Source organism: Lissotriton vulgaris, chromosome 11 (genome assembly GCF_964263255.1).
Source record: "Lissotriton vulgaris chromosome 11, aLisVul1.2, whole genome shotgun sequence".
In the NCBI taxonomy this organism is placed as follows: Eukaryota; Metazoa; Chordata; class Amphibia; order Caudata; family Salamandridae; genus Lissotriton; species Lissotriton vulgaris.
In genome coordinates this window covers 659,138,936-659,166,077 of record NC_141699.1, presented here as the reverse complement: position 1 = coordinate 659,166,077, position 27,142 = coordinate 659,138,936, and the positions used below count along the sequence as shown (strand labels likewise).

The 27,142-nt window shown below is 46.5% G+C and overlaps 1 protein-coding gene across 3 annotated transcripts in view; it reads left to right on the top strand.

The window, feature by feature from the left end:
• Positions 1 to 27,142, top strand: part of LOC147683298 (thiamine transporter 2-like) — a 422,353-nt gene that overhangs the window by 39,931 nt on the left and 355,280 nt on the right. Inside the window, exon 1 of one of the 3 annotated variants that reach the window (XM_086943746.1) lies at positions 25,608 to 25,822. The exons of 1 other annotated variant lie outside the window; for it this stretch is intronic. The gene's annotated coding sequence lies outside the window, so the exon portion shown is untranslated. Of the gene's footprint in view, positions 1 to 25,607; positions 25,823 to 27,142 lie in introns of those variants that run through there. One more of the 3 variants, XM_086943744.1, reaches the window with a different exon arrangement.

The window sequence follows — 27,142 nt, the reverse complement described above, 5'->3', positions numbered from 1 at the left end:
CAGAAACCGGTCCTAGGAAGCTTGTTTCCGGTCCAGGGAAGACATGGCTTGGCAGTTCGGGCTGGACTGTTCCCATGAGGCACAGGGTCAGACTGATTTGCATATAGCCATGTCTGAACTGGGGTGGCAGAGTGGGCTGAAGAACGGTGATGGATTAAACCCAGATCTTTTGGCTGGGTGTGAGTGCTTGATTGATTCAGATGCTCTGTCTATCACCACCCCCTTTTGTACCGCTTTTATTTATTTATTTATTTATTTGATTTATTTGTATTCTTCTATAGCGCAGGAATCGACCCGAAGGGTATCTCCGTGCTTATGGTCTTCCAAGATGCCAGATCAGAAACATAGTCATAGAGAGCCCAAGATCTTATACAGCCGGAAACAGATACGTTTTTAGGGATTTCTTGAAGGCATGTATGTTTTGGCATTAGTGCAGGCAGAGTTAGCCTCGTCTAGGCAGGAGGCAGCGGCCTCGAGGGCCATAACAGCCCAGTTACAGACTAGGTTGGACAACTTGCAGAGGGCTCCTGTAAATCCCAGTGGTAGTCCTGTTCCCACCACCTCAATGGTAGTAGAAATGCCTGCACAGATACCCTTGCCTCCCCCAGAGAGGTTCTTAGGGGATAATAAAAATGTCCAAGTCTTCATGACCCAAGTGCTTATGCACTTCATGTGTAAACCCAAGATGTTCGCTACTAACCAGGCAAGGGTGGCATTCTTGATTTCATATCTCGGAGGCGAAGCAGCACAATGGGCGGTTCCAGTGGTTTGACATGATGAACCCCTCTTATATGATCGGCCCGAGTTCCACCTGGAATTCGAGAAACCCTTTGACAAGAGAGCAGAGACCTTTTCTGCGGACCGAGATTTGTTGGAGCTGAAGCAAGGCAACACGGATCTGGTTACATACCTCAATAGCTTTCGTCGTTTGGTGGCTGAAACTGACTGGCCTGTGTCCAAACAGTCCGCTGTCTTTTACCAGGGGCTTACGGACGACTTAAAGGATGTACTGGCAACTATAGATTCCCAACCTAGCACCTGTACTGCTCTCATAGAGCTTACACTGCGTTTGGACTATCGTATGAAAGACAGAAAGGGTGACCACAAAAAGAAAGATCACCCAGCGACGCCGTACGAACGACAAGGGGAGAAAGCCACTGCTCCAGTCGAAGCCATGGAGATAGGGGCAGTGAGGGCCTCACTAACCCTTAGTGAGAAGGATCATAGCTGGAAGCAAGGTCTATGCCTCTATTGTGGCAAGAAAGGTCATTACTTACGGGACTGCCCCGTAAAACCAAAATCGGGGAGATATAGGATTGGACAAACTGCGGCAGGCCTCGCCGATAGGAGACCGGAAAACTCCAACGCTTGAAGGTGATTGAAGGGGAACCCTCAAGCACAAATGTCATTCCTTCAATAACACCCAGATGTATCCCAGTAAAAGGCCACCTGTTCCTGTACTTTGTTATCGTCATAGACACCGATGAGAAACCTGTTACCGTCATGATAGACTCCGGAGCCACCGGGTGCTTTATGGATCAAGAAATTGCCAAGCAGCTGGGAGTGATGCTCATAGCCAAGAAGATGCCGGAAACGGTATATGCGGTGGATGGCAAAGAACTGGAAGCAGGCCCCATCCGGTACCACACCTCTGAGTATGTGTTGAGTTACAATGGCGCTCATCATGAGCACCTGTCATTTGGTATAATCAACGCACCGCATTACGGAGTCATTCTGGGTCTTCCATTGCTGCAAAAGCATGAACCCTGTATACACTGGACATCGGGGACTGTACTGTTCTCTTCCGTTTATTGCAGGGACCACTGCAATCAAGAAATCTGTGGCCCTTCCCGAGTATTAGCCACAGTACAGTATGTCGCTACTGCAGCTGAAAAAGAAGTAGAACTGCCTGACGTTTACAAAGCCTACACTGCTGTATTCAACGATGCCCAAGCTGAGATTCTCCTGCCTCACAGGGAGTATGACTGCCGAATTGACCTATTGCCAGGAGCAGCCATTCCTGGAGGGAGGATTTATGCCCTCACCATACCTGAGAACGAAGTTCTGCACGCCTACCTGGACAAGTACTCGCCTCGGGGTTCATTCGCCCTTCAAGATCCCCTGCAGCGTCTCGGCTCTTCTTCATTCCAAAGACCAATGGTGAGAAACGCTGCTGCATAGACTATCGCGCTCTTAACTCCATCACCGTAAAAAATCAGTACCCCCTGCCGCTGATTCCGGTATTGTTGGAACAAGTCCGAGTGGCCAAAATTTATACCAAGCTCAATCTGCGGGGGGCCTACCACTTGGTGCGGATAAGGCAGGGCGACGAGTGGAAGACTGCCTTCAAGACGCGGTATGGGCTCTTCGAGGATCTTGTCATGCCCTTCGGGCTCTGCAACGCCCCGGCAGCGTTTACATTTTTTCTGAATGAAGTACTACAGGACCATCTGGACATCTACTTGGTGGTCTTTATCGATGACATCTTGATATATTCCACCACCACCGAAGAACATGTCGTCCACGTGAGTCGGGTGCTACAAGCCCTGCAGGTCAATAACCTCTATTGCAAGATTACCAAATGTGAATTCCACGTCACTACAGTGGAGTTTTTAGGTGTGATGCTCACGTCATCCGGCCAAGTGATGGCCGAAAGAAAAGTAAAAGCAGTGAGGGACTGGCCACAACCACGTACGGTTAAGGATGTCCAAAGCCTGCTGGGTTTTGCCAATTTCTACAGGCGTTTCATCCAGGGATTCTCGTCTATGGTAACACCTTTGACCCGACTCACTCGGAAGAGCGTTCCGTTTTGCTGGGATTCGGTGGCTCAAACCGCACTTGAGCGCCTGAAAACCGCCTTTTCTCGGCTCCTGTGCTCACGCATGCCAACCCAGAAATCCCTTTTCTGGTGGAGGCCGACGCGTCTGAGGTTGCTCTAGGTGCTGTTTTATCTCAGAGAAACGAACAAACCGGCCACTTACACCTGATTGCATTTCTGTCCAGAAAGCTGAGCACTGCCTAAGCCAATTATATGATCACTGAAAAGGAGCTTTTGGCCATCAAGGACGCCTTTTTGGAGTGGAGGCATTGGCTTTTGGGAGCAAAACACACAGTGTTGGTGTTCACTGATCACCGCAACTTACAGTTTATGAGAGCAGCCCGGCATCTCACCCCAAGACAGTTGCGCTGGATGTTATTTTTCTAAGAATATCGGTTCCTTGTTACCTATCATTCAGGAGTCGACAACAAGAAAGCAGATGCACTGACACGACAGGAGAACCCCGCTCTGCACACCGTAACACTGGATCGAGCAATCATTGAACCCGCCAGGGTCATTTGTGCCACTCAAACCGGAGACTTCATGATGGGTGTGAGAGCAGGTGCACAGACGTGTGTGTGGAGGACCTGGCTTCGACACCATAGAGAATGGAAAGTGAAGCAAGGAATACCAATGAGAGGTCCACAGATGTTGGTGCCTACCAGGACCTTACAGAGAACCGTGTTTTCCTGGTGTCACGACGCGCCTAGTGCTAGTCACACGGGATATGCAAAAACATTGGAGAAGGCGTTAAGACAGTTTTGGTGGCCTTCGATCCGACCGGACCTGATCAGATGGGTGAAAGAATGTGCAACCTGCACAAGGATGAAGTCTGACCACCAACAGCCCAAAGGGCTGTTGCAACCCCTGCCAACGCCTGAGAACCAGTGGGAGAGGTTTTCCATTGACTTTATTGTGGGCCTTCCGAAAGACCAAGGAAAAACAACCATAGTAGTAGTAGTGGACTACCTTACAAAGATGGGTCACTTCATCGCCTGTAACCAGGTCCCCACGGCAGGGCAATTAGCACACATGCTGTTGGTAAACGTAGTGTGTTTACACGGCCTACCTAGGGTGATAGTATCAGACCGAGAGGCACAGTTCACAGCCCGTTTTTGGAAGACTTGGTGCTCTGAGTTAAAAATAGCATCATCCCTGTCCACTAGCTTCCACCCCTAGACTGACGGACAAAACGAAAGGTTGAACCAAACACTGAAGCAGTACTTACGATGTTATGTTCAAGATAACACCGGGTCATGGGTGGATTGGCTATCGGTGGCGGAAATCGCTTACAACAGCATGCAACATGCATCCACGCTGCATTCACCTTTCTTCTGTTCTTACGGGCATCACCCCCGATTTACTCCACTGTTGCTCCCTGGTTCCAATGTTAAGTTGCCTGAGGTTAAGGAGAGGTTGTTGCATGTTCACAAAATTCTTCTTGCTACACGGAACAATCTGATTCATACCAAAGCCAAGTACAAGACACAGGCCGACAAACACCGTAGGCTCGGTCCTCTGTACAAAAAAGGGGATCGTGTATGGGTGTCCACGAAGCACATTAAGTTTCGAAAGTACAGCGTGTTCAACCCACGGTTTATAGGGCCTTATCGTGTGGTGAAACACATCAATCCCGTGCTCTACCCGCGCATTTCAGAATACACCCAGTGTTCCATGTGTCCCTCCTGAAACCCTCTCATTGCCCAGTGAGAAGTACCCCCGTGCCTATCTGGGTCCAGCAGGACTGTGAATACAAGGTGAGGGAGGAGCTGGATTCCCGGTTGGTGAGAGGGAGGCTGCAGTATCTGTTGGCATGGAAGGGCTATGGTCCTGAGGAGGACTCGTGGGAGCCTGCTAGTGCTGTGCACGCTCCTCGTTTAGTGGCTAAGTTCCATCGGTTGTACCCAGACCGGCCTGCTGCTGGTCAGCGCTCCTTGTGAAGGGGGATGTACTGTCACGATCCAGATTATGTGCCGATCCGGGAAGGCGCTGCTCAGCGCACCACGGAGTCCAATCGGCAGACAACAAACTACAGTTCCCGGCATGCTCACACGGCGTGTGATGTCATCACGCGCCGCGTTCACTCTCTAGTCGGAAACAAAAGCCGGATGGGGAAAACAAATGCTGCCGATTATTCCATTGTTGACGGATCATTGTATGGAGTGCAGAAGATACCGGTAAGACCATTCTTGGTTGTCAGGCCCGTTTTGGAATAGCGTCCCGATCTGCATTGGATGTAGGCTGTGTACTTTGTTTCTTGTACCATTCCTGAACTTATAATAGCTTGGAACTCTGTGCCTAAAGAGCCCTGGTATAATAAATCTTGAGGCGTTGTAGCCTATTCTGGTGTGCTTTCCTCTCCCCATTGGCCGGGTCAGGCATTCCGCTGTCCCGATGCGGGGAGATCACAGAGCACTGACTTGTGGTTCACACACGACTCTTTCCAGAGAGTAAAGTGTCGTGATTGTTCACATTCCTGTCAAGAAGACATTTGGCACATGTAAAAGCACCCCACGTCTTCTGGGGTGTGTTGGTTAGAAACATTACCGTACCCACGGATCTGAGTGGGATGAATACATGGTGATTCTGCTGCTATTTGATGTCAGACGCAGTTAAGGAGCATTAACCGTCTGCTGTGACTACTTGGTTACCTATACACTTTTGTTTATTCTGTTGGAGAGGGACGCAAGGAGTTACTGTCAGTGGGTTTGGTGATGCTTGACAAAGATTTGGTTGAGGTATGTGTGTGTGATCAGAGAAAACACTATAGCATTTCTAGAATTGTTTATTATGCTCAAACACGCTCTTCTTGTTTCTCTGTCCTAGTCAGCCAAAGCCCTGGTTCCACCCTTGCTTTCTCCACATTGGAACAACCGTATTTTCCTTTACAGGTAGGGGTGAAGGATTCTAGGAGATCCAAGAAAGGAGGGAGAGGGAAACAGAATGTATAGAACACTGTATGTTATATCATTGTCTTGAATATCACTTATTGTTCTTACAGGTCTCACTCCCTGCTGTCCCCATCCTTTCCTTCCCTCTCTGGACTATCCGGGCAGTCTGTGTATATCACTTCAGGCTCCTGGGCCGTCGAGAGGTGGAACCCCTTATAGCATCGGTACAATCCTGAGGAAAACGAAAGATGGAGCCTGACACTTACATGAGCCAGGACCTCCCCTTGGTTTTATGCTGACTATGTAACCCTAAGCATATATAAGGCCCCAGTTTTCTGTACTCTTTACACTGCCTCATACATTTTCTCAGGGTATTGTGTGACTTAGTCTTCCTCATCTGAGGTTAATAAATGCATTCTTTTTATATTTCAGCTTCTGTGCCTATTTCTTCTTTGTTGGTTTAAAAGGACCTGGTATGACTGAGACCCCTGAGGAGGTTTCTATTTTCATCACTGTGTGTGTGTGTGTGTGTGTGTGTGTGGTTGTGTGTGTGTGTGTGTGTGTGTGCTTGTGTGTGCGTGTGTCAGAATGAGTGAGTCAGTATAAGCAAGTCAGAGTATCAGTTTAGAAATATGTTTATTTAGACCTCAGGTCTTAAAAAAACAAAAAAACATGGTGCAATAAATATTAGGTCTCTAAACAACATAAGAACATGGTACAAAAAATATTTTAAAAGAATACGATGCAAGGCTTCAGCAACACCATTGGAAAGAGCTAATTTCTGCCATGATCCTACAGCTTACACAGCACGTCATATATAAAAAACACCCATAGTATTCTAGACGATAACAGACTATCTAAAAATATATCTTAAAACTAATGCTGCACCATAAAAATTATTTAGTACAATAACCATCCTCGCTTCTGGGCTAATTTTCAGCCAACCATTTCTATTTCCAGCAAAGACCTTTTTACCCCCCTCATATATTTTGCATTGGAATTTGCTATATCGATGTTTGGCATATCTGTAAAAAGTTTAATTGCTAATGGGCACTCGGTAACACCATATTTTAAAAAAATGGGGCGTAAAAACAATTTCCGCTGAGATAAAAATCTTTGACAGTCCATTATAACATGTAAATTATCACATTTTGTGCCCAACCCACATACACATTTACCATCAGGTAGTACATTACTGATTTTCTACTCTCATGTGATACACAATGATTAACGCCTATTCTCCATCTAAGAACTTTGGCTCTAAGGCCTAGGTTGGGTAATGTATCCAGATAGGGTACCAAATTTCGTTCCCCCAACTATTCATCATGAAATGTACAGATTCTTTCTTTCTCAAGTACAGCATCTATCCTTGATGCTTCCTTTGCTAATGTTCTCAATTCTCCATTTGTTGCTTCTACTAGGAGGAACAGCTGATCGATTTTCGCTTTTAGATTTTTACAAACAGAGAGCAGTTTCTTTCTGACCTCTTTGCCACATTTTAGGTCACTATGCAGAGCTTCGTACTAGCACCATTGTGATACTTTCAAGACTTCCCTTGAGCCCAATCTTTTCCTGAATCTTAAAAGGGCCACTTGCACCTGTACGTTCCATGATTTCAGGCCCAGCTCCAATCTGATTGCCTGAATCATAGAAGAGCCCGGTAATGACATCAGTGGTTTTAGACATTTCCCTTCCTCAATGTCCTAGCTAGACTTCCCACTTAGGCACAAGACTTCTGTTCTGTTCTGTAATTGTGGGGGTATCATTGCATTATACATTTTCAACAGTGGTCTGTGAGACATATCCCCATAGATGCAGTTACATTTTGTCAACCCATACACTCATGTAAGGGCTTTAGCCAAACGTGTGTCCATTTTAGAGACTTATCGAATCAGATCTCGAGCTATCTGTACTCGTTCACATTTTTCAGTTTGGTTGGGCCCAGATACCAGTTAAAACTCTGGACTTTTTCCCAAAGCACATGATTTTGGTTTGGTCCAAATTTACAATCAGATGCTTAGCCACGCAATAGTCATTAAAAGCAGTCAACTTCCTCTGTAAGCCCATCTCTGTCTGGTCGAGGATTACCAAATTGTCAGCATACAGTAGGCAGGATTGTTGTTTCCCATTCATTTTTGGGCTACCACTTCTATCCACCTTCAAGATAGATGGCAGATCAGCCAGGTATGTAGCAAAGTATAGGGGGCTAATACACAGCAAGTCAGAGTAAAAGTGAGTGAGAGAGTGTGAATGAGTGATTCAGGGTGAGAGTGAGCACCTGAGAGTAGGTGAAAATGTATGAGTGCAAGTTAGTGCTAATGATAGAATGAGTAAGTGTGTATAATTGACTGCAAGTGAGCATGTGCTGTTATGGTTGCAGATCTGATGTTAGACCTAGAATGCTTCTTGGCTTATAGAAGCACCCTTGAAAAAATATTGGCACTCGAATACTGGAGGCAATACTTGCATATGGGATACCCTCAACACAATGCTACTGCTGGCACTCTGTAAGTAAATTCTGGCATGGAGCAACCATGAAAAAATGCCAGCGCTGGCCTCCTGGAGAGAATTCTTAACATAATTGGCGCTTGTGGCAAATTGCTTGTGAAGACACATTTAAGGAAATTCTTGGCATATGGGAGACAACTGTGGCAAGGTTATGGGGTCATCCATGACAAAATGTAGCCCTTGACATATTAGATATAACTTTTGACATAAGGAACTGCCAGAGTGCAAGGGAAGCAGCATTAGGAAACTTCTGGCACTGGCATTTTGTATGTAATGTTTGGGAAAAAGGGGCCACCATAGCAAATTCTGGTCCTAGCAATGGAGGTACATTTTGACATAAGGGGGCTCCTATAGGACATTTTAAAAACACAATTGAGTGAACTCATGGAGACTGTCATATTTCACCATGAAAGGACTTGAATATTTAGTAATTGTTTTTTTAGAACCTATGTCTTTTTAGCAAATGTATGTGAAAATTGTGTATTAAAATGCTCTAGTAGAGGCATTTATCAAATGTTCCCAGGGAAGAGAAACCCCCACCCTTTTTTCTCCCCTAAAAGAATATCAATCAATCAATCAATCAATCAATCAATCACGGCATTTATAAAGCTCGCTACTCACCCGGGAGGGTCTCAAGGCGCTGGGGGAAGGGGGTATGTTACTGCTCGAACAGCCAGGTCTTGAGCTGCTTTCTGAAGGAGAGATGGTCCTGGGTTCGCCGAAGGTGGGTGGGGAGGGAGTTCCAGGTCTTGGCTGCCAGGTAGGAGAAGGATCTTCCTCCGGCGGTGGCTCTGCGGATGCGTGGTACGGTGGCAAGGGCGTGGCTGGTTGATCGTAGCTGGCGGGTGGGCGTGTAGAAGGTCATACAGTCGTTGAGGTACTTGGGGCCCAGGTCGTGGAGAGCCTTGTGTGCATGGGTGAGGAGTCTGAACGTGATTCTCTTGCTGACGGGGAGCCAGTGCAGGTCTCTCAGGTGTCCGGTGATGTGGCTGTGTCGGGGGATGTCCAGAATGAGTCGTGCGGAGGCGTTCTGGATGCGCTGGAGTCTTTTTTGAAGTTTGGCTGTGGTTCTGGCGTAGAGGGTGTTCCCGTAGTCCAGTCGGCTGGTGACGAGTGCTAGGGTGACGGTCTTCCTGGTTTCAGTGGGGATCCATCTGAAGATCTTGCGGAGCATGCGCAGGGTGTTGAAGCACGAAGATGAGACGGCGTTGACTTGTCTGGTCATCGACAGGGAGGAGTCCAGGATGAAGCTCAGGTTGCGTGAGTGGTCCGTTGGCTTGGGAGCGGTGCCCAGGGCCAGGGGCCACCAGGAGTCATCCCAGGCTGAGGGTGATGATCCCAGGATGAGGACTTCCGTCTTGTCTGAGTTCAGTTTAAGGCGGCTGTTCCTCATCCAGTCGGCGACGTCTTTCATTCCTTCATGTAGGTTGGCTCTGGCGGTGGTGGGGTCGTTGGTGAGGGAGAGGATCAGTTGGGTGTCGTCGGCGTAGGAGATGATGTTGAGGTCATGTTGGCTTGCGATGGCTGCGAGGGGGCTCATGTAGACGTTGAAGAGGGTTGGACTGAGTGAAGATCCTTGTGGTATGCCGCAGATGACTTTGGTGGCCTCGGATCTGAACGGGGGGAGGCGGACTCTCTGGGTTTTTCCGGCGAGGAACGAGATGATCCACTCCAGAGCTTTCTCTCGGATTCCGATGTTGCTGAGGCGCTTCACTAGGGTGCGGTGGCAGACGGTGTCGAACGCCGCAGAGAGGTCCAAGAGGATGAGGGCCGCTGTTTCCCCGTTGTCGATCAGGGTTCTGATGTTGTCGGTGGCTGCGATTAGGGCGTTCTCGGTGCTGTGGTTGGCCCGAAACCCGGACTGCGAGGGGTGGAGGGATCCATTTGTCTCGAGGAAGGCGGCAAGCTGTCTGTTGACGGTCTTCTCGATGACTTTGGCCGGAAAGGGAAGGGGCGAGATGGGACGGTAGTTCTTGAGGTCGGTGGGGTCCGCCGTTGGTTTCTTCAGGAGGGCGGTAAGCTCGGCGTGCTTCCAGCTCTCCGGGAAGGTGGCGGTGTGGAAGGAGGAGTTGATGATGTCCCGGAGATGGGGTGCGATGATGGCGTCGGCTTTGTTGAAGACGTGGTGTGGGCAGGGGTCGGTTGGTCATCCGGAGTGGATGGAGTTCATCGTGCGGGTGGTGTCTTCGGTGTTGATCGGGGTCCAGTTGCAGAGGATGGTGGTGGCGGGCGTTGGTTCAGCGGTAGGGTGCGTGGTCTGTGCGTCGAAGCTGTTATGCATGTCGGCGATCTTGCGGTGGAAGAACGTGGCGAGTGAGTTGCAGAGGTCTTGTGAGGGAGTGATGTCGTTGTTTCCGGCGCTGGGGTTGGAGAACTCTTTTACGATGCTGAAAAGTTCCTTGCTGTCGTGGGCGTTGTTGTCCAGTCGTTCTTTGAGTGCCGACTTCTTGGTGGCGCGGATCAGCTGGTGGTGTTTGCGGGTGGCGTGCTTGAGGGCGGTCCTGTTGTCTGTGGTCTGGTCGAGCCGCCAGGCTTTCTCGAGGGTGCAGCAGTTCTTCTTGGATTCCTTGAGTTTGTTTGTGAACCAGGGGGTTTTCTTGCTGCCGGGTCTGCTGGGAGGGTTCTTTAGTGGTGCGAGGTCGGTCAGCCACTTGGTGAGGTTGCTGGCTGCTTTGTTTGGGTCCGTTGTGTTGGTGGGTGTGTTCTGGCTGAGGGAGGCGGTGAGCTGCTCAGCGGTGATCTTGCTCCAGCTCCGGCGGGGAACCTGTTGCGGGTGGTGGTGGGTCGCAGTTTTTCTGAAGCTGAAGTGGGCGCAGCTGTGGTCGGTCCAGTGGAGTCCGGTGGTGTGGCTGAAGGAGATGTGCTTGCTAGATGAGAAGACGGGGTCAAGCGTGTGGCCGACGTAGTGGGTGGGAGTGTTCACCAGTTGCTTGAGTCCGAGGTTGGCGAGGTTGTCCAGCAGGGCGGTGGTGTTTCTGTCGTTGTTGTTCTCCAGGTGGAAGTTGAGGTCCCCTAGGAGGATGTAGTCGGCGGAGGGCAGGGTGTGCGGGCTGATGAAGTCTGCGATGTCTTCGCTGAATTGTGTGCGTGGTCCCGGGGGTCTGTAGATGAGGGTGCCTCGGAGGGTGGTCTTGGGGTCATTCTGTATCTGGAAGTGCAGGTGTTCGGCGGCGGTGAAGGTATCGTCGGAGTTAGTCGAGATGCGGATGGTGTTCTTGTGTACGATGGCGAAGCCTCCTCCCGTCTGGTTGCCGCGGTCCTTCCGGGTGATCTTGTATCCATCCGGGATGGCTATGGCGATGTCGGGCACTGAGGAGGCGTTCATCCAGGTTTCGGTGAGGAAGGCGACGTCCGGTGCTGTCGCGTTGAGCAGGTCCCAGAGTTCCACGGCATGCCTGTGGACAGAGCGGGTGTTCAGCAGAATGCACTTCAGGTGGTTGCTGCTGGTGCTCGGCTTGGCAGGGGTGGTGCAGGTCCGGGGGCAGGTGAATCGGCAGGCTTGGCAGGTGAAGGGTCTGTGGGTGGGTCTCGGGGTGGCTCGGTAGCTGGCAGGGTTCCGTCCGGCATTGAGTGCGTTGAGGGTGGCGGCGTCGTAGGTCCGTCGAGTAGTCTTGCATCAGCGGGAGCCAGGGGTCCTGGCGCTGGGCGCGGTCCAGGCGTGGACGGGCGCAGATGGGCTTGCTTTTGGTGCACCTTCGGCGCACAATCGGCGCTCCCGCTGCACATGACCGCTGCTCGTCCGCACAGTCCCCATTTAAGGCTAAGTGGGAGGGAGGAGCAGCTGGGAGGCGGGAGCAGGGAGGACACGGAGCAAAGGGGGCGTGGCCGCATGTGAACGGGGGTGGGAAGCGGGGCAGGCAGGCACAGGGGAAACAACAGTAACAAGATGGGCACAACTATACTAAATACAAATTAAACAGCAGATACGGCGAACAGCTGGGGAAGGCAGGCACAGGGGAAACAACAGTAACAAGATGGGCACAACTATACTTAATACAGATAAAATAGCAGATACGGCGAACAGCTGGGGAAGGCAGGCACAGGGCAAACAACGAGGCTGCGAGCAGCAGCAAGGGGCACACACACAGCTGGTGGCCGTGCGGCGCGGGGTGTCCTGAAAACAGGTCACACTCACCTGCGCCGCGCGGTCGCCATTTAAGGACAAGTGGGAGGGAGGAGCAGCTGGGAGGCGGGAGCTGGGAGGACACGGAGCAAAGGGGGCGTGGCCGCGTGTGAACGGCGGCGGGAAGCGGGGAGCGGGGCGGGCAGGCACAGGAGAAACAACAGTAACAAGATGGGCACAACTATACTAAATACAAATAAAACAGCAGATACGGCGAACAGCTGGGGAACGCAGGCACAGGGCAAACAACAGTAACAAGATGGGCACAAGTATACTTAATACAGATAAAACAGCAGATACGGCAAACAGCTGGGGAAGGCAGGCACAGGGGAAACAACGAGGCTGCGAGCAGCAGCAAGGGGCACACACACAGCTGGTGGCCGTGCGGCGCAGGAGTGTACTGAGAACAGAATAATATTAATTATGCACTTATGTAACTTCAGAAATCTTAATTATTGTGATGTCATCACGATTAAGGTGTTGCAACATCACTTCTTGGGACAATGCAGGGTCAAAGGTCATATGATTTCAATTTCTGTGACATCATTAAGGTCGAAGGGTATATGATGTCACTTCCGCTAACCCTGGCATTTTGGTGACTCAGCATCCATGTTCTCCGTCTTACCATCAACCATCTTTGGTTTAGGAAAAAGCCATAAACATGTTTTTTAACAGGATAGTGTATTTTATCATGCGATCATAATCTTATTTCAGTTTCACAATTGAAAGGATACGGAGCATTTTAGCCCATGATATCCCCTTGGGGATGAATGTTGCACGCTATAAATCCTGTAAAATAAGATAAATAGACATGGAGAATTAGGTCAACATGGTGTAATTTAATGTGTGAACAAATGTGTTTATAGTGACTGAAAGTGATCATTACTGGACTGGGATTCTGTTGTTAGTCAACATCCACAAAGACATAAGTATATTTTCACAAACTTTCACAAGGCAGATTCCCAAAATGCAAATGGTGAGCAATTAACTTTTTTTAAAGGTATTAATACATCTTTATGCACTGAGGGCCCGCATACATTGAGATCCGACCATGGATTACAATGCAGGTGAGGGGACTGAAATCCTTACCGCCTTCAGATTGTCGCCTCTGCCAGATCTGAGCTTCCGCTGCAGTGGAGACAGCAACGGTCAATGGTGGCTGTGCCAGCATCGGTACCAAAGTGTGTATTACGACCAGCCTGTCTGCCTACCATATCATGGCAGGGACACTACCATATATAAAGGTCAGAGGACAGGCAGGTAAAGGGCCAAAGAAATGTGCCCCAGGGCAAATAAACACATGTGGTTTGTGGCCGGGCCCCATGTTTTGTTTCCCTATGCCACCCATGTCGGAGCGTGTACTGTTTCTCAGGCAAGACAAGATGCATGGCAACAGTGCACCTGACTTACTGGATTTGCATCTCTGCAGCCGGCATTGGCTCCAGGCTCTCTCCTAGAGCTGAAGTATTCTGCGGTATTGGCTGTGCCATCACAACACTTCCAGCCCCATGGTAATGTTTCAATGCGGTGTTTGGGATGCCGCCTGATTGGCAGCGTTCTCCTGACTGACGCTGTCGTAGGCTGACGATGTAACCACCAAACTTGTAATGAGTGTATGTCTTTACAATGCATGCATTTACCATCCATGCATCTTCTACCCATCTTATACCAGGTAGATACCTATAAAATGCATGCCTTTAAAATGCATGCATTTACCATGAATGGTAAGTGTATACAAGTATGTATACTTCATTTTTTAGGTTTCGCCTATTATAATTCGCTTGCGAATGTAATAGGCGAAAATTCAAGTGCTCCATCGACTCGTCAAACCACTGCGGTTTTTCCACAGTGCATGTGAGTCACGTGACCACAAAAGCGGGTCACGTGACCCCACAAGCACGCGCACCTCCCTAATCCGCCTGCCACACTTCTCCTCCCCTCGCTCGCATTCCCGCCCCCCCACCAGGCTCTCCCGCCCCATCCGGCTTCCCTCCGCGCATCTCCCTAATCCGCCTGCCACACTTCTCCTCCCCTCGCTCGCATTCCCGCCCCCTCACCAGGCTCTCCCGCCCCCATCCGGCTTCCCTCCGGCCATTTGCCAGCATACACTCTCCAAGCGCATTGCGCTTTCGCACACAGGCATTAACTCCCACATGCAGAAGGCAGCAATAGAACGACGTAATTTTTAAATAAAAACTTGCATCTTTACAAAGTCCTGTGAATTTTTTTAGACACTGCTTTTTTAGAAAGATAATTTGTAAGTCATGAGAGCTCGCCACTTTGCTGCACTATCACGTTTCCAGAGCAGTTATTTCCACGTATTTGACGAAAACAGGATTAGTGATAGTTTTTCAGGCGGAGGAGCAGGGCTTGGGAATGCTGAAAGACGGTGACGTGTCAGGTACACACAGCGGTGCCCGCATACAGCTACAGATCAGCGAAGCACCCGGTTTAATATTTAACAGTTTTAAGTATTGAAATACAACATTTTCAGCTCATCTCTTTTAGACACCATCACTTTCATAAATAGGTTAGGACCTATTTTTTCCCTGGGTCATATTTGGTCATTAAATAAAGAATGTTGAATAGTTAAAATGTCGTTATTAATAATATTGTGATATTTGTTTAATTGAATATAAGCATGGGCGAATTTTGCGGATCTCGCGTTCGCGGATTTTGCGGATTTGCGAACTCGCAATCCGCAAAATCCGCGAATTCTCGCGAATTTGCGGATTTTTTTTTTATGTTCGCACGGGTTTCTGCAAGTTCGCGAGGGTTTTGTACAATTTCGCAAATTGCGAAATTGTACAAAACGCGTGCGAACTTGCAGCAACCCGTGCAAACACAATAATATGAAGAGAAAGAAGCTCCTGGTCACAGGAACAGCACGGGGATTGCGCTCATGAAAGTCAAGGATGCAAAGGCCTCTACCCAGCATCACAGCTGACTTTCCATGGTAGATTTGGGAAGAGGCACACCTGTCCAGCCTCGAAGACGCTCATGATTGTTTTTGGGCTAATGAATAAGTCACTGAATTTGAGCATCAACTAGTTCGAGCGACCATGTGTGTGTTACTATGCAATCGCCCCGAAGGGCGCAGGGGTCCCTTGAGTGAGCTGTCCATCATAGTGGGTGAATGGCGGGAAGACGTTGCAAACCGCGAGTGTGTGCGCGGGGCCAAACGTGCGGGGCTTCCATGCGAGTTCACATGCCTCTTGTGTGCATAAAAGGTCAGAGAAAGATCAGTTCAGCAGATGAAGAGAAAAAGCTCCACAGGAAGGGTCACAGGAAGGGCATTTGTAAATATTTTAGGATGGCGCCGGCAAGCTGCCAGCGCCATCCTAAAATACTTACTAAATTAGCTTCAACAGGAAGCTCTAATAGATAAAATAAAGCAGTTGCGAGCACCTGCTTTATTTTATCTATTAGAGCTTCCTGTTGAAGCTAACTTAGTAACTATTTTAGGATGGCGCTGGCAGCTTGCCGGCGCCATCCTAAAATAGTTACAACAGGGCAGGCTTGAACTTTTGCCCCCGGAAAAATCCGCCGCTCGCGGATTTGCGGATTTTCGGTAGATTCGCGGGAGTTCGCGGATTGCGAATTTACCGAAAATCCGCAAAATCCGCGAGCGGAACAGATTTTCCGCCCATGCTTAATTGAATATCGATGCATTTCACTTTTTTATGCAATTATATTTTGTATAAGGCCGCCGGATGTACTCTTTTGAAAGAAGCCTTTGCCATGGATTGATTACATTGTGAAACCTGTGTTACCATTTCATGGTATCTTCGGAGTCGTTATGAAGCTCTCCTAACAACAACACAGACAGAATTTGAAGGGTAGATTTTGGCATGGGGGTTGGGGTGGCATGGCGCAAAGTGACAGAAAACGTAGTGCATGTTTACTATCAATTGTAAAAGCCCAAGAGAACAGCCAAATTTGCTTTGTGCTATGCCCACACTAACTTTAGTAATTCCTTATGGTCCTCCTTGTCTATCCCCCTCCTCATTTGCCTTACTCTCTCCTATCCATTATTATCTCTCATTCTTAACGTTATTCAATTACTCATTGTCCTCTTTCCTGGTACCCCTTATCTGATTCGCTATGTTGTAATTATTACCAATTCTACAGTTCTTGCATTGACCATCTAATGTATGTTACGTTGTTATCTGTATGGCTTTTGCTTCGCCGGTGTTCTTTGTAAAGCTCTCTCATTCATACCTTTGGGTGCTAGGCGCTATATCATAGTGTAAAATAAATGCGTACAAGGAAAAAAGAGCCTCACATTCTCACCTTATTAAACAATGAGAGCGCTCAAGGTGTACAAATCCTTCACAGGTGAGAGAAGTAGTGATAGCCGAGTCCTGACTCAGATGTCAACGACGAAGAATGTTTGACCTGTAGTTAAGAGACAGAGCAGACATAGCATTTGCATAGTCTTGCGGGCCGGGTCCTGCCGGTGCTCAGCACCGCCTGTTCTAACAAGCACTGGCGTTGCCAATAGGTTTCACATTTGGAAAGTTGGAGCTATTGGTTTTGTAAATGACATTTTATATTTATGTATTGTTATTGTCAATGCCAATAACGATATATAAATATAAAATGTCATTTACAAAACCAATAGCTCCAACTTTCCAAATGCGAAACCTATTGGCAACGCCAGTGCTTTTTTTTATTTGTATTACTTTTTTGCCCAAAACCTCCCATGTATTTAAATTTATCCCAGCCTCCCTTTACCAGTACCCACTCCAAAACCCCCAAAATTAACCTTGCGTCTCTTTACCACTACCCATCCATTAGCCTTAAGATTACCCTTTCCTCCTTTTACCACTGCAAACAACTATACCTCAAAATTAACCTTACTTCCCTTTGTCACTACCCAAATCCTAAAATTAACCTTGCCTCTCTTTACTACTGCCCAACCTTAAACCCTAAAAATACTCTTAGTTCCCTTTTCCACTGTCCAACCCAAACCCCTAAAAATACCCAAACTTCCCTTTTCCCCTAAGTCCCAAAATTTCCCTTTCTTCCCTTTACCACGGCCCAACTCTAAATTACCCTTACCTCCGCTTATCACTGTCCTCACTAAAACCCTAAATGTACTCTTACTTCCCATTTCTACTACTCACCCCAAGCCCTAAAATTACCCTTACCTTCTTTTACCACTATTCATAGCAAAAACTCTAAAAGTATCCTCACCTCCCTTTACCACTATCCACCACAAGCCCTAAAATTACACTTTCCTCCCTTTACCAGTATCACCACAAAACCCTAAAATTAGCCTTACCTCCCTTTACTTCTATAAACCGTTAAACCCTAAAATTACTTATAGCTCCTTTTACCACTACCCACCCGTAACCCCTAAAACTACTCTAGACCACCTTTACCACTACTAACAACTAAACCTCAATTTGTTAAATAACATATTACTTATTCTATTTAAAAAAATATATATGCTTACCTGCATGGTAAAGGCATGTGTGGTAAAGGTACAAATACTTAACTGCATGATACTTACCTGCATGGTAAAGGCATTGATGGTAAAGACATCCCACTGTGCATATGGTCAGAGATTAACATCTTTCAAAGGTATGAGTGCATCCTTATACACTATGGGGCAGATTTATGAACATGTCACACAGTACAGCGCAATAAGTCACCTTGCTGAGCTACACTGCTTGACAGAGAAATGGCAGGAATGTTCCATATTTAAGAAAATATGACCCATTCCTGTCTTTTCCCCTGCATTGGCACCCTTTTGGCAGTCTAGTACCAATGCAGGCGCAATTGCACCATGGTGCATGGGTGCCTATGTTGCCTGCAGGATTGCTTTCGTGCAGGGAGGAACACTTTCCTGCACAAAATAGTCCTGCGATGTATATTTCTCTTTCTATGTGAATGCAGCACACATAGAAAGAGGAAGTAGCAAGAGAAACAAAGACATTTCTTGTGATTACACCTCTACTGGGAAGGCACATATTTTTGATGCATTCCCAGGTTTCCCAGTTCCTGCTAAATCTGGGAATGTGTCAAAACCCACATGAGCTCTGTGGGACCACCCACACGACACCTATAGAATGTCTCCCTTGTGCAGAGTAAGGCAAAGCAGTGATTTGATCTGCGATAATTTATTCAAGATTCAATAAGCCACTAGGGGCCATGTAAAGTGGACTTGTGTGGCTTCATAAATCTCACTTAGGGTTTGCATCGCCCATGTACGACGTTGTGTGGTAGAAAGGTGACTCAAACGGGCTTGTAAATAGGCCCCAGTGTAACTAGAGGGGCGAACATACCCAATATAGGAAGGATGCAAGAGAAGAAGAAAAATAATTTTACATTGTAAGTGTAGTTTTGCAAAGTACTTATATATGTATAAAGTTACACTACTACAATTTACACCATCAGAAATGCCTCTGAATATGATAGAAGTTGAACTGATTATAGAATTCCAAAAATAAATGTGGGGAAAATGACAATACTGTGGGGCATGCCATTTATCAGGTGTGAGAAGTTTCACCAATCCTGAGTTTTTGAAGAACAATAAGGGGATCTTAGTGCTTAACCCACCAAAATACACAGAGGACAGTAAATATCATACACTTTTCCTGTTTAAAATTGTGACAAGTTTGATCTGCCAAAATGTAATGAAAGGTGAGGTATTTGATGCACCTGGCAATTACTGGGTGGCTTAAAATACTTCCCAACTTTTAGGATTGCAGCTCAAAGTGAGGATGAGTAAAGGTCAACATTTTTTCACCGATTCGGAATTAGGGCCTAAATATTGGTATACGTTTTTAGAATTGGACAGACATTATTTTGAGGAGTGCCAATTCATAAACACAGGCTTCTCTGTAATTCAGTTTCAACAAGGAGTACATCCTCTGCGGATGAGTAATATTCAACTTCAGTGACATCATACAGCATTCCTGTGTCAAAAGAGTGATTAGAGGATTCTATACAAACAAATCAGCACTTACTTAGGGCCTGATTAGGAGGGCGGTGTGACCGCCACCGACAGCCTGTCGGTGGCGGTCTCACCGCCATCCTAAGAAATATATCTGCCCATCACATTATTTATTTATTTATAAAGCGCCTGAATCACCCCCAAAGGGGTTTCTCTACTCTGTGGAGGTGCTGCAGCAGGCCGTGAGGAGAGACATGTTAAAATAATACAATTTTAAGGAGCCTTCTGAATTGGAGGTGATCAGAGCATTGCCGCAGATGAATAGAAAGTTGGTTCCAGAAAAGAGGGGCAAGGTGACAGAAAGCTTTCCCACCCAGTCGCGCTTTCCTGAACTGAGGTACGAGAAGCAAAGACTTGGTTCCTGAAAGGAGTGACCTGAAAGGTATGTAAAGGTTGAATTTGATTGCAAGATAGCTGGGCCATTTGCCATTCAAGCCTTGTGTACAATACAACCGATTTGAAATTTGATTTGTTTGTGTAATGGGAGCCAATGAAGTTGTTGAAGGAGGGGAAGGGAGGCAGTTCTAGAGGGTGCGTTCATAACGAGGCGTGCAGCAGTGTTTTGGACCACCTGTAATCTGCTCAGCGAGACCTCATTAGCTGAGACCAGAAGAGCATTAGCAATAGTCCAGGCGGCTTAGTACTAATGCCTAAATGAGAGTTTTCCATGTGAATATCGGGAGGAAGGAGAAGACTTGCCGTAATAAGCCAAGTATATAAAAGCAGGAGCCAGCGGTGGTTGCAATTTGCTCTTTCATGGTCAACCCTGGTCTAGGCGTATGCAGAGGTTCTTGACTACAGTTTTAGGCTCTGGAGGCTCGCCTAGCTCTGTCGGACACCAATCTGGAGACCACAGCATTGGGGCATCTCCAAACAACATAATCTTGGCCTTCCCTGCATTTATCTGGAGGAAATTGTTCCTCATCCAGTTTGCTATGGCTCTCATACCTTCCAAGAAGGAAGACTGGGCATTGAGGGTGGATTTGTTAAATGAGAATAAAAGCTGAGTGTTGTCGGCATATGGGATTGGTATGAAGCCTAATGTTCTGAGTACATCCGCTAGGGGGGCCACGTAAATGTTGAATAAAGTGGGACTGAGAGAAGAGACCTGAGGTACCCACTTAGTCAGTCCCATTGTCTTTGATCCAAAGGGACCTAGGTTGATAGTCTAAGTACGGAGAGAGAGAAAACTCGTCATCTACCTGAGCGCCTATCCTTGGAGTCTGATTTCTTTGAGTCTACTGAGTAGGATCGGGTGGGAGACAATGTCGAAAGCAGCTGTAAAATCCAGCAGTATGAGAAGTACTGCTTGTCCTCTGTTTAGGGACTGCCTGATTTTATCTGTAACAGCAATCAAGGCCGACTCAGTGCTGGCCTGGGCCTAAACCCAGATTGTGAAGTATTGAGGCATCCAGTGGATTCGTCATGGTCAGATAGGTGTTTGTTGAAGTATTTTTCCATGTATCTTACTCAGGACTCAAGGGAAGAAGCGAAATAGGATGGAAATTGGATAAATCATTCATTGGGGCCTTGATATTCTTGTGGATAGGAATAACTTGTGCCGCCTTCCATTCAGCCGGGAGATGTCCCTCTCTCAAAGAGAGATTAGGAATTTAGTAAATATGCGGTGAAAGTTGTTTGGAAAACATAGTTTTGAAATTTTGGCTGGAATAATATCCAACGGGGAGCCTGATTTTACTGTAAATAACAATGATTCAACCTCATCATTAGTAATAGGAGGGAAATTTTCCAACAACTGTGCCATAGTTATGGTGGAGGTGCAGCAGGGCGACAGAACCTGCTCCGGATTCCCGGCTGCAATAATTTTATCATAGTTCAGCAACATTTTCTGTGTGAAGTGTGTTGTGATTCTGTCACAGAGTGCTTGAGAGGGAACCTCCTCATTGTCACTCACCTTTGGGTTAGAAAAAGATTCAAGGACTTGGTATAAGACTTTAAGGGCATTCCCTGCCTGATTGAGCTGTAGTGCGATATGAGCTCTACGAGCTGGTATTTATATTTTTGTGGTATCGAGTCAGGCCAATCTTATATCTCTCTTTATCCTGGCCATCGTGGGAGCTGCACCAGCGTCTTTCCAGAGTCTTACACCCCAGTTTTTCCGTCTGAAGGCCATGCAAAAACCAGGCTATCTGGGGCCGCCTGGGCAGTCTTGGGTATAGATTCAGAGGGGCTAGATGATCAGTGGCTGTTTTTATAGTGAATTGTATCGAGCCAGACATTCCTTTAGATTATCAGACTCCAGGTTCCAAGAAGTTGGAATAGTGTCCTGAAATAGGTTCTGGGTGATTTTGTGCTATTGTCTGCGAAGGTGGCGTGGGCACACAGGGGGGCATCTTGCATCCTAGGGCCTATGATATCGAGGTCAATTAGTACATGGTCCGTTCATGTAAGTGGGCAAGGAGGTTCGCAGTTCAGATTGGGAGAGTTGGTGAGGATAAGATCTAATGTATGTCCAACTATATTTGTGGGGCAGTCATTACTCTTATCAAGTTCTAAGGTGGCTTGGTCTGTCAGGAGCACAGAGGCGTCTTGATTGGTGGAGCACTCACTGTGTACATTAAAATGTCCCAGAAGTAAGAAATTCTTGGTGGATATGACATGCGGGGCTATTAATTCCGTAAGTTGGAGCGAGAAGTCAGAAAGAGGGTCAGGAGGCCGATAAACAAGAGCTCCTTTCCAACTATATTGGGATAGGAGGTCCATCCTAAAGATTTCGATATTATTGTTGAACCGTTGTTCGAGTATAGAGACTTCAATGACATCTTTATGGATAATTACTATCCCTCCATCCCCTTTGGCCTGTCTGTCCAGCCTTTGGATGCGGTAGCCCTCCGGGAATGCCACTGCAATGGTGGGGGTGGAGCTAGGTTTGAGCCAGGTTTCCGTCGGGAAACCTGTGTCCGGGTGCTTGGAGGAGAGTAGGCCCCAAACCTCTACTGCATGCTTTGGCAGGGATCTAACATTGCTTAGAAAACCCTCCCAACAGTGAGTAGGATTGCTCACAGGGTTCTCCAGGGTAATTTGGGTAATTTTAGAATAAGGGGGGCTATTCCCTTTGCCGCAGTCAGAAACCCTTGTATCACTGTACTTATATTCCGGTATTATGCCTTGCAACTGGCAAGACATACATGTGAAGGTCCCCTCCATAACCGGGAGTGCCCTAGATGGGTCATGTTGGTGAAAGGGACAGATAGAAGCATGCCTCATCTGATATCAAGGATATCCTGACTAGAATATGTACATTTCTGTTTGATTTCCTACTTGACTCCAGGAAATGCAAGGGTCCTGGCTCCTGGCAACGGCTGGGCATGGACGGGCGCAGATGGGCTTGCCTTGGGCGTGCCTTCGGCGCGCCTCTGGCGCGTCCGCTGCATGTCATGTTAGGCATGTCGTTTTGTAGTGAAAGTGAGCAGCTGAACAGCTGACCTTCGACGTAGCCCGGAAGTGCCCTTCAACTGTTTCCGCTGTCTCCCTCCATGCAAACGGGAAAACCTGGGGTGGACCAGTGAGTAGTGCAGAATGCTAATGATGTGGCCCAAACAACGGGAGAGAATCAGGGAAATTAGGTATGTGCGAGGCGAAGTTAAAATACTTATAAAAGTGTGCAAATAGTGTTATTTAAAATAAGTCAGCAGCTAAAGTCACCAGCGTAATTTGCTCGTGACATTAGGATGGCCAGTGGTGTGTTGACAGTCAGAAAACCCGACCCATACACATCAGACGGGCTCTTCGAGCCCTCCAGTGCTTTGGATGGAACTGTATTCACTGCAATGGTGGCGGTGCCTGCCAGTCACTGGCGTAGGGATTACAATGTCCCTTTCCATCCGCCTTTTCATGGTGGATAACCTGCCATGAAAAAGGCAGGCAGATAGGGACTTTGAGGGCCAGTAGCAGTCCCCCCTTTCCCCCTGCACCCTAGACATGGGACCTGTGGTAGGCACCGCATGGTGCCTACAACGTAGTGCAGGAATACGTGTAGTGTCCCCTATTTGTCTTGCGGCTTGTGCTGCAGCCAGCAACACACGCCGCAACACAAAATATAGGCATTGCAACCTCAATGGTGACGGTCACATATAATGCTTATGTCAGGACCGCTGACAGATTGCCAGGCGGTCCCTTTTCCGATACAGTGGCCAGCGGGCGTAAATCCACCCGCCATCGTAATCAGCCCCTTAGTCTTAACTTAGTAGGGGTAACACGCGTGCCTAAGTGAGATTTTCCTAAAATCCAAATCCCACCCAAAATATTCAGTAATTAGTGCTGCCTGCCAAAACTGTAGAAAAGACACGCATTTTCACAGTTTTCTCAGATGTTCTTTAGGAAATAAAGACAGGTGATGGGACAATGTAAGTTAAATGAAAAATAAATCAAAACATAATTCAGCATTTTTTGTGGTTTCCTGATTCTATGTATGCGCACTCTGCCCACGTGCCTGACAGCAATAAGGTATGCATGTGTCCACAGGGCATGCTTGCAAATTAGTTAAACAGATGTAATTTACGTTCATGGCAAGGTATAACTCACCCATTTTGAAAATTCCCTTGAGTGAATTGGGCCTTTTCTTTTAATATGTGGTGTGCATTTTTTGCACGCAAACTGCCTTATGACCCATACCTTCATTTTGTGCTGTAACTTGTTTACAATTTGACTGCATTGCAAAATGCCATTTCACAGGCAGTTACAAAACTCCAGTCTCATTAATATTTATGAGGCAAGAGACCTTTTGTAATTCCTAATGTTTGGATGCGAATGCAGGGATGGAGTCCTGTGCGAAACAATAGGCTTCGACCACCCCTTTTGGATTCACAGAGTGTCTTTTTTTTAATTTTATTTTTTTTAAGCAGTGCCTGACCCTTAAAGTTGGCCTTTTGGGTGCAATTTGCAAGCAGACATGTTGCAAGTAATGATCACACGCAAAACATTTTTTAAAGCAGCTTGTGTTCTTTATCGGAACATTTAAAAAAATGAAAAGTTTTGCATATGGGAAGAACTCTTCTAGCACTTAGTGGTTCCTTTCTCCCCTGCCTGCTCCCACCGAGGTCCATCACACAATTTACAAATTGAAAGTTACTCAACAGGGACGGCATATGTTTGTGAATCGTCTACCACTTACTTTGAGTACTCGTAACTTTTCAATGTTTTGTGTCGGTAATTTGTGACACAAATCATTGATACATATCATTTCACACTCCCGCCGGAGTGAGCTGCAAAGCTCATTTTGGGGCATATTATCAAGCAGGGCGTTAAAATTATCGCCGTTTTAGCGGCAGAAAACTGCTGCTAAAACGGCGAAAATGGGCTTGATAATATGCCCTGGAGAATTGCAATAGAAGCCCATGTTCACACCAGAACATGGGTTTCTATTGTAATTCAACAAGGCCATATTATCAAGCCCATTATAGCCGCTTTAGCAGTAGTTTTTTGCCGCTAAAAGGGCGATCATTTTTAATGCCCTGCTTGAGAATATGCCCCTGAGTGATTTGGAAAGGCTTTTCTGAATTGTAAAACAGGGGGCCATATTATCAAGAAAGGGCGATACATTATCGCCGCTTTTATCGTCAGGAAACTGCCGCTAAAGTGGCGATAATGGACTTGATAATATGCCCTTGTGAATTCCCATAGAAGCCCAGGTTCTGGTGTTTACCTGGGCTTCTACGGCAATTCACAAGGGCATATTATCAAGCCCATTATTGCCGCTTTAGCGGCAGTTTCCTGCCGATAAAAGCAGCGATAATGTATCGCCCTTTTTTTGATAATATGGCCCGGGTTACTACACATTAAAAAGCACATTTTCATTCATAAACCCTGTGATTTTGATAATCGCAGTGTTTGTAATAACAGCAATCCCTCCTTTTTTATCACACTTTGATTACAAAAAAAACTAAATATTCAAGGAAATGCTACCCATGCAAATGTCAAGTGACAGACACAAAATTATTCTGCACAGGTACAGACAGCGTTTATAGAAATTATTTTTGTAAATCGTTGCTGATGGTGAATTTGACGCAAGGGACTCACGGAAACCAACTCTCAAACTCTAGAGGCAGGTGGCGCTCGTTTTATTACTTGTCAAGATAGGGATGAATAGCGTAGGCTATGAAATGTGGGTTTGGTTATGTTACTGAGGTCTGGTAATCAGATATTCAGTCATAGTTGTTCTTGACACTTGCTTTAAGTATTCTGTTTTTATGCCAGCGGGGAGCAAGCCAAGAGGAAGTTGTTTGAAGGAAGTAAACAATGGCATTCAAGAACTGCACAAATTAAGGTATGAAAAGTCAATGAGAGAAATGTTGGGCACGAAAGAGTTAAGAAAAAGAGGGAGGTGGCTGAAAGGATAGCTGGAGTTTCGTCTGAGTGAATATTGTGACAGAAGCGAGATGAAAGCGAGTAGTCTGCTGCGAGATTTAACTTGTTCCAGAAACCGAGCTTGTTACATAGAGTGATGTGTGGTAAACAGAAGCGCAGCAGTAACAGGACGACATAAACACAGAGCAGAGGTACGGACATTTTCACACCGGCGAATTAATTAATCGATCAGCGAAAGACGTAACGCTGTTTTTTCAGTAACGTCTTTTTTACACGTCTTTTTAAGTAAAACTGAATGGTTGTTTTCTCCCTCCTTGTGATGCTATTTCTGTAAAACTGTCTCTGGAAGTGTGGTTGTCACACTCTGTATCTATAACTCTGATAAACTTTCCAGAGAATGAATTTCAAATGGTAACAGGTGTAGCTATCAATAATGCAGCAGGTGAAGTGGCACCGGGGTTGAGGAATCTGACCGACAAACCAGGAGTTGGGACCTTTCTTCCTGATTGCTTAGGACCCAGAGAACCCTTACGATACCACTGACACCTACATTTGGAAATACGTTCCTCTGCACAACTGGAATAATTGGTTCGAATTGACATACTTAATATATTCCTCACGCTAAATTAAAATCCTTAATTTAAGACCTGAGTCTTAACTCTACCGTCCCACTTACCTCCAATTATCTTTACTTTAATTTTAAACATCCCATCAGAAGCATGTCTTTGACCGAAAATATGTTTATTTTCCTTCTGTTGTGATTTTATACTTTGTTTTACTTGTTGTGTACTTTGCTGTTTATTTTCTGGAAATCTTAATACAAAATATTTGAAATTAAAAAAAACTAAATATTAAATCTCTTAAAGTATTTGCCTCGTCACTTATTCACATATTAGTCACCAAATACTGTTAGCAAACTACAACAACCATCTACTGCTTTGAAGGGGCAGAGCACGTGCTGCAGGAGGGTTGCACAATAAGTTAGGCACAGACGCGCACACACCCATGCACTGACAGGTGTAAACTAGTTATGTTTCTCGGTGGCACACACGCATTGACAGATCCTTTTTGTTAAACTTATTATTTATTGGGAAGGTTAAGCATTGTAAAGTGTTACGCAATAGTGACATATATGTTCATGATGAATACATCGAATATGTCATAAAAGCACTGGATTAAATCGCATAGTCTAATAGAGTAAATCTGTAACAGGAGTCACACTAGAAAAAAAATCCAATCATCCATAAAAGTTCAGAACATTTTTTTTGTCCCTTTTTCCCTTCGGCTTTTAGAATGGCAACTTTTAGTAAGGCAACTTCGATTTCATGAAAGTGACACATAAGTATCTACCAGTTACCCAATGATGGTGTGTGTTTACTTTTCCATTTCCGTGATGTACAAAGTCGAGCAATTACGATTGCTATGAAAATAATTCCCATACTTCACTGAGCAATGCTCAACTCCAAACCCAACATAATATTATTGATATTAAACTCCATAACGACGATCAG